Here is a 7,487-nt window from a genome sequence, read left to right on the forward strand (position 1 = left end):
ATAACACTCCGAGAATTGCAGCCTGTACGGGTATTTCGTATATGCTTCATTATTAACACTTGGAGATTCGTGTTGCTCTGCTGAGAGCAACACTCGGTCGTCATGCCGCACCAATAATGAGAGTGGAGCAGTACAGAAAATACAAGGCTGGTCATGCATTAATTGATAATGCTATAAGTTTATAGTGAGGAAGTATTCACCATTTTATCAGTGGCTTTATCCTTTGCAGGATGTTAGCGCATAATTTCGGCCTTTACAATTTTAGCCTTTAATGAAAATCCACCATGAACACTAGGTAAATTAGCGAAGTGAAGAAGTATTCATCACTTATCAGTGGATTTATCCTTTACAGGATGTCAGTGCATAAATTTGGTTTTACAATTTTATCCCTGAACTAAAATCCACCATCAACAAGTGGATAAGAATATCCATATGCAGTCTTACCAGGTTGTTTACTAATACTGTAATCGAAAGTCTCACCTTGTAGTACGAACTGACCACAAGTCTTTTCATGCTCGACAGAGTAGCATGTTTCCACTTCAAGGTTTTCTGGTAAATCTTCAGTCATTGTATTCTTCCTGATGTTAGATAAAATTCGACCACAAATTCTACTTTTGTAGTTTTCTCCACATATTTCCTTACGACAACAGAAATAGCTTCCTAAAACTACCCCTGTAGTATCCATCTTGTTGTTAGAGAAAATCCGACCAAGAAATTTTATGGTACAATTCTCTCTACAAGTTTCTTCATGACTAAAATCTTTTTCATAAGAATCTGATTTCGAATTGTTATTGTGTACTGGATACAAAGATTGATTACTGTAAATAATATGATTTCGGCTGACTGTTCTTGTGTCTTCCCTGACAAAAGTATCAACACCAGCAGAAGTAAGCAACACTATGTCTTGAACTTCATCATCCTTGTAACTATCGTAGACTGGTGTTAAGTCCCAATCCACAACAACTTTATCTTCTTCACTCTCACACAATGAGAATGGTGTTTCCTCACGAACAAGAAGTTCGTCTTCACTCTCGTACAATGAGAATGGTGTTTCCTCATGAATAACAGGTCTGTGAAAAAGATTTTCATCGACTACCACGTCTTCATGTTTATAATGTTTAGAAACTCCTTGGTCACAATCCTCTCGACTATCTTCCGATAATTCAATAGATGTGTGATCGGTAACAAGATAATCCTCTTGACTGCCTTCCGAAAATTCAACAGGTCCACGGTTGCCTTCCAGGTTCTTCGTTAGGGCTTCCGCACGTCTACGTTGCTCTAGTGTATCCAACTATCGCAACATGTTGTCAACTATAACTCTAATCTCTTTAAGTTCTGCTTGATAAGTTTGAGTACCTCTTCCACCACGACTTCTTGCTCTTTCTGCCATTATAACTAGCTAGGTTTTGTGGGGTTTTGTTTTCTAGCGCCAAATAATGAAGTTTGTAGGATCTATTTAGGCTCTGATACCAATTGATGCGGAATGGCTAGTAACAATCAGGCATAAACTAATAGAAGACAGAAATTAGAAGAATAGAAGCGATAGGAATTCAACAAGACGTTGATAAATTGAGTTTAGGGATAGAATCCAAATTACTCATTGATAATTCAAAGATTATTTTCTTAAATCAATAATAAAGTCTTCCTCCTAAAGAAAACCTAATAACCTATCTATACTAGAAAGATAACCCCTACGGAAAGAAATCCTAAACTAAATACGGAAACAACTAAAAACGTCCCTATTTTATAGGACATTCCTAGATTAAAAACATTCCTAAAAAAACATAAAATGCTCGTGCATCATTAAGCCACAAATACAAATTGCACATCCATCTTGTAATCAGCAATTGAATGTTAGAGAGCTAACAACTCTTAATTTCTGTGAAACTTAACCCCTAAACAGAAACAAAACAAAATTTAAGCTAGAAGATTGATTATAAATACATACCTGGTTCTTTGGATGGTTTTTTCACAGATTCGGTGGATGGTTCAGGTGCATTAAGAAGATTGATGATTATAAATACCCACCCCTATTTCTCACTAAGTACGTGTCATTGTTAGCTTTGTTTATTCAAATGATGCGAACTAAATTCCTCTTCTTCTTTTTTTGCTCCGTCGCCGCACTGCCAACTACCTGAAAATATTTCCACCACTTGAAAGTATATGGAAAGAACCTACCAGCAGCCTTAGGGGCAATAAATTTAAGTGTTTTTTTCTCTTTTTTATTAGTCACGTCCAAGTTAGCCACTGATCCATTATCTTTTTTACGTAATTTTACGTCAAAATAAAGAAATTGTTTTACATTTTAGTCTTTGTACTAAGGTTATTATGTATTGTATCTAAAGCTGACAGACATGGGGACAGGGGTTCGCCTCTGAAGTCCATTAGTTTTTATTTTCTTTCTAAGAAAAATCGATTAGCAAGAGAAATTTCCCTCATGGTTAGTTGAGTGATTTTCTTAGAGTATCCAAGTTAATTTGATACCACTCATGGTCTACGGAGTACAATATTGTTCCAATTACATCTACGATTCTACAGGGACGGAGCCAGGACTTAAAGGTTGTGGGGTCGAAAATTTTTTTCTAATATTCACAAAAAAATTTTTTAACTGAATCAAAATCGTCGTTTAAAATTTTTACCTTCGTACAAGTTCCACTGCAATTTAGTATTCGGACACAACCATCAAGATATATTTCAAGTTCCAAAAGCATTTTTAGCACAGCTTCCTCCTCAACCAAACAAATTACAGGACTGGATTATGCTTTGCATATGCAAACTTTATCCTTTGGATCCAGGGTTGAGATACCTGCAATAAAGACAGAAGGAGTTCAAAAGCATGACTGTTGAACGAGCTAGCAAGCAAACTTATTCCAACTAATATACTTATATACAGAAATGTAAAGCTTTCCATTTTCGCCAAAATAGATGAACTCATCCCACCAACCACAACATGAATCTAATAGGCAAAATGTAAATTAGACGTAACATCTCTTTTCCAAAGAGTATTATATATATTAACAAAAAAAGGATCTTGTAGTTGATTTGTCTGATAGACAATATACATCTGTAATTACATCAACTGCAAAAATCAAAAGATCCATAACCATAAGTCTGCCCAAAAGATGGAGAAAATAAATCATTCATGTAAACCCAACCTGATGCTAATTAATCTATGTTATATCATCTTCCCCATTTCACATTGTATACGCAAGTACCAACCTACAGCCTCCCCCATTTCTTGCACTTCAGTTTGTAAAGAAAAAGCAAGCTCACCAAGTTTATTTGTACTGCCACCACCTCGTTTTGAAGGCCATGATAAATCAACTGTCGCCTTCCTTTTGTAATACCTCTCCATCCACAATTGAGTTTTCATAGATCACGGAATTGGTTGCATAAACCTACATTGATGCTTCAATTAGAACATTGTAAATAAACAAAATCTACAAAAGCAAACAAAACAAAAGATTGATGCTTCAATTAAAAACAATATGAATTAAAAATTTTTTTGAGAAAACCCTAAAAATTCAAATAAAAGACAAGGGTCTGATTACTTATGGATTAATGAGTATTTTAACGAATCTCACTCTAGTTATGTGAACTGTGATTATAGTTATAGAGAAGACGAATTTTGCTTTTGATTAAGAAAAAAATAAAAACCCTAGCTTGAAAATACCCAAATCGAACTAAATGATCGTATATATTTCTGAATTAAAATTAGAATAAAAAGGAAATCATGGTGATGAATGTACCTTAAGCGTCACCTTTAACTGATTTGTGATCAGAATCATCAGCTAATAATCTCTTGCGGAAGAGATACACAGTTACAGAGAAGAGAAGGTTCTCTTTTTTCTTTTGTTGTAGTCTGCAAAGAGATAATGTCGGTAACTCGGAAAGATGAAGAAAACTAAGCTAATAATAAAAATTATAAGTTTAACTTTGACCTCTTAGAAATGGTAAGACTTCAATTACGCGATTTATATTTGCACCCACAAGACTCTATTATTACAGAAAAACCAAACCTAATCTTATTAAATTTGGCATTTCAGTGGATGCAAGCGCACCCATTTGCGCTCACATGCCTCCGTCCCTGCGATTCTACCACCTGGTTTATGACGTGACCTTACATGAGAACCTACAGGTGCACATGATCGGCTAGTGTAAGTTTACTATATAGGCACCCTTAAATCCTAAAGATGCTACTTATTAGATTAGAGATTTGGCTGGATATACCTGTTTCGATTGGAAGTTCCTTGCAAAGGCACTGGTGGCAGTAGGGTTTATACTATATGATCACGTACATCCATACCTACTGCATAAATCATAACCATCACAATAAGTTCACAGACAACAATAAAATTAGTAGAACAATAATGATTTTGCACCTGTAGAAAACAGAAAAAGAAACTGAAAGTACCCTTTTGAGTTATAGAGTTGATGGCTGTAAAATCAAAACAAAACAAAAATAAAAATGATATTGGAATAAAAATCAAATATTTTATTAAACGTGTTAAAAGGAAACGAACCAAGATCAATGACTTCATCAGAAGGGTATAATAAATATCATCACCGTCGACAGGGTCAGTAGCACCTTTGCTCTAAGATCCTGACAAACAAAATAGAAGCCTCCCAAGACCACACAATATAGAAATTAGGGAAGAATCCAAAGACCCGATACATGTGCCACTAAGACAATGCAAACACCTGCAGCAGTGACAACAATTAAGTTTGTTTTTCCTTCAATGATTAGGTTAATAACAGTAATTAGGAATACATGTCATCTATTTCTTTAGCATGGTGAAAATCATGGACTAAAAGTTCTACAAAATAAAATAGGGTTTTTTAAAAGCTTAACTCAAAACGTAACTTGGTTTTATTTACAGTTTTTTTTTGCAGGAACTCTAGGGTTTAAAGGATGCTTGAGCTGATGTCTGCGAGAATTAATTTGCTGCCTTCTAAATCTTCTAGCAGCTGTGGGGTTTTCTGGGACACCATCTTTCGTTGGCTGGTTGTTGAAAGCATGATTGTGTTTAGGGAATGAAGATATAACAGCTGTGGGATTTTCTAGGACACCATCGTTTATTGTGGCATCCGTTTACGACGAAGAAGAAGCAATCCCTAATAATGTTTTTCTTTGTTTTCATTTTTTTTTGTTTTTTCGGGATAATAAATAAATAAAATTCTTTATTTTATGGAAAAAAGCCTTGTTTTTCTCTCCTTTGAGGAAAAGTGGAATTTAGCAATTCTAAGAGAGGGTAAGAGTGGGTGAGGGTCACCGTTCAATGTGGGGCTCATATGAGTTAGGATTTTAAAGGAGTTAGATAGGAGTTTTTCCGGAGTAAGCCTGCGATAGGACGCTCTAAGGTTATTGATATTGAGAGAAAATGAATGTTGAGATTGATTCAGTTCATGACATGTTGGAAGATGGAAGATGAAAACTCTAGCCAGTACTTTTTATCTTTGATATTCGTATTATTCTATTTGCTTTATTCTTATTTAGTTATAATCACAAACAAAACCCCCAAGTTTCTATAAGTAATCAAAACAATTTGACAATCCATATCTCCCTGTGGAACAAATATGTTCTTATAACTATACTATTATTTATAATTCTGAAGTGAAAGAACTTACATTATTTTTGCATCGACTGACAATCGATCAAATTTTGGCGCCGCTGCCGGGAAGGCATAGCGGATTGTTATTTTGTTTTTGATTTCTCATTTTTAATTTTTAATTTTTTTTTTGAGAATATTGTTTCATGTACTTGATCTCTGGCATCCAAACATCGGGATTACCAAAGGTGCAAAATTTCAACTCGCAGAGGAAAAATACTACAAGAACCTCAAAAATCACAACAAGAAGATGGGCGGAACGAAAAACCAAAACACTGGTAACCATGGAAATGACGGCGCTCCACCACCTCCACCTCCCAATAAGACACTCAAAGATCTGACATCCCCATCATTTGATCAACATAAGTTGTATGTCAATTTGGAAGATTCAATTGAGCTCAAATCTCAGTTGATTCATTGGTTACCGAAGTTCAAAGGGCTTTCAGGAGACGATCCAAATCGTTATTTTTAACTGTTTCAACATAGGTTGACAAGTTTGAAGCCAGCTGGAGCTGATCAAGGAAGAGCTTTACTGACAGCTTTCCCATTCTCTCTGACTGATTCTGCAGAAGAATGGTTTTATTGTCTTCCACCTGGAAGTATCACAACATGGAATGAGATGCAGAAAGTATTTTTAAAAAAGTACTTTCCCGCCTCTAAGCAGCAACTATTCTTAAAGAAATTATACTGGGATTGAACAAATTACTGGTGAGACTCTTTACGACTATTGGGAACGATACAAGAAGTTGTTGCGAGCTGCCCACATCATCAAATCTTTGAGCAACTCATAGTGCAATATTTTTACGATGGTTTGATCCAATCCGAGAGAAATCTTATCGATGCATCTAGTGGTGGTGCTTTGACAAACAAAACCATTTACGAAGCGACAGAATTGATCGAGAATATGGCTGCAAACACGCAACAATTCAACACAAGAGGTATGTCAATGAGTCGAAAGGTTAATGAAGTTACTTCTTCATCGAACTTAGAATATATGATTGGTAATATGGAGAAGATGATGCAACAAATTGCCGCAGTAATCATTCCCTCTTATGAGGAAGAAGCTGAACAAGTGAATGCGGTATTCCCGAATCACTTGAGACAACGATATGATCCATATTCCAACATCTACAATCCAGGATGAAGAGATCATCCCAACTTCAGTTATGCAAACAAGCAAGCAACAGCTCCAGGGACAGTTTTTAATCGCGCTAGTAGTTTCCAACAACAACCACAACCAGCGCAGAACCCAGAATCATCAGAGATGCTTGCTATGATGAAGAATCTAACCAGAATGGTGCAAAAGAATCAACAAACAACTGATGGTGCAATCAAGGAGTTGCAGACACAAATGAGCACCATGGCAGGTAGATTGAACCATTTGGAGACGCAGAATAGTGGGAAACTCCCTTCTCAACCTCTTAACCCAAGAGATTATGTCAAAGTTGTGACATTGAGAAGTGGTACACGAACTGTGCAACTGGAAGATGCTGAGAAAAACAAAAACCCTAAGGGGCTGGTTTTGGAGAAAGAGATTACTGACTCTTCCCAAACCGATGAGGTACCTAAATAAAACTCTAAAACTCTTGTTTCTACTTATGTTCCCCCTTTTCCTTTTCCTCGCAGGTTTGCTAACTCTAAAAAGGCGGAACAAGATAAGGAGATCTTAGATATTTTCAGGGAGATTCATGAGAACATTCCACTAATAGATGCTATTAAACAAGTCCCCAAGTACGCGAGAATTCTGAAGGACTTGTAGGATCAGAATCTCGCAGAAATAATGCCTCAGCGAAATTATCAACAACACAACACAACAGCGTCGCAGAACAATTTCAGAAATGACATAATAAACGACGTCAGCTAAAATCATGAGAAAAA

At 36.0% G+C, this 7,487-nt stretch overlaps 1 long non-coding RNA gene across 1 annotated transcript; it reads right to left on the bottom strand.

Moving 5' to 3' along the window:
• Window positions 1–2,668: 2,668 nt before the first annotated feature.
• LOC113318189 lies at window positions 2,669–3,857 on the bottom strand. Its single transcript, XR_003344311.1, has 3 exons — window positions 3,750–3,857; window positions 3,274–3,398; window positions 2,669–2,806 (listed from the first exon to the last, which is right to left on the bottom strand). It is a non-coding gene; the product is annotated as an uncharacterized LOC113318189 (long non-coding RNA).
• Between the last annotated feature and the right edge of the window lie 3,630 nt (window positions 3,858–7,487).

The sequence above is a fragment of the Papaver somniferum genome, chromosome 10 (assembly GCF_003573695.1).
Source record: "Papaver somniferum cultivar HN1 chromosome 10, ASM357369v1, whole genome shotgun sequence".
NCBI classification, from domain to species: domain Eukaryota; kingdom Viridiplantae; phylum Streptophyta; class Magnoliopsida; order Ranunculales; family Papaveraceae; genus Papaver; species Papaver somniferum.